This window comes from Theobroma umbraticum, unplaced genomic scaffold (genome assembly GCF_002168275.2).
Source record: "Theobroma umbraticum cultivar Fairchild unplaced genomic scaffold, ASM216827v3 scaffold_12.1, whole genome shotgun sequence".
In the NCBI taxonomy this organism is placed as follows: Eukaryota; Viridiplantae; Streptophyta; class Magnoliopsida; order Malvales; family Malvaceae; genus Theobroma; species Theobroma umbraticum.
In genome coordinates this window covers 3327145-3328167 of record NW_018397269.1, presented here as the reverse complement: position 1 = coordinate 3328167, position 1023 = coordinate 3327145, and positions in this window count along the sequence as shown.

Genomic DNA, 1023 nt, shown 5'->3' with positions numbered 1-1023 from the left:
AACTAACAAGAATAAGGAGCTAGAAGTAAGCAATAAAGTGAGAAGCCTCTAAGTTGAATAATCAAGGGAGATGGTTGGACAAAACTCAAAGAGCAGCTGGCAGGTTCAAGCAAATCATGAAATAGAGAGCACTTAGTCGACCAAGAGACAAGAGTTACTCGAGTAAGAGTTTACTGTCAGAAACTGGGTTCAGAGATAGAAACTACTCAATCGACCAAGAAAGATTGTTAGTCAACTAAGAGGGTACTGTCAAAAATGCTCAAAGACGGAGCTTATTTCCAGAAACTGAATTCAGAGACAGAAACGACTTAGTCTACTAAGTAATATCGATTAGTCGACTAAGAGCATTCTGTCTGGCAGTTTGAACTGATGCTAAAAGACAAAGTAATGGGCAGAATTGCTCCTAAACTGTGTCCAATGGTCAGAATCTGTCTAGCTGCTAGCAGAGTTGACTTTTCAAGTATAAAAATACCTCCCAACAACTAAAAAAATAAATTTAAAGGCTTCCAAGATCAAAAACAGCTCAAAAACCTCAAGAACACTCCGCATATTTTCTACACTTCACTCAAATCTTTGTAACAGAGTTAAAAATTTCATCTTGTACCATCAGATCGGGTTAGTGATCATTGGTACCTCTTTATTTCTTTTCTCCTTGATTGCTTAGAGTATGCGAGACACTCTAAGGGGATTAATCAAGCTTGGGTTAGCTTGATTGAGTGCATAGGTTCTAACTAAGCCTAGAAAAGTTAGTTTTTGGTTTTGATTGATCCCGGGAAAAACCATTGTTGAAGGTTGTGGTTGAGCCTATGAAAAGCCATTGTGAAAGCTTGGTGAAAGCTTGAGAATTTCACCGTTCATAGTGATTTGATTTGAAAAATCCTTAATTGAACAATCAAGATAGTGGATGTAGGTCTTTGACCAAACCACTATAAATCTTTGTATATTGTCTTCCCTATTTTATTTTTCATTTCATTCTTTGTTAGATTATTCAAGTATATTGTCTTCCCTATTTTATTTTTCATT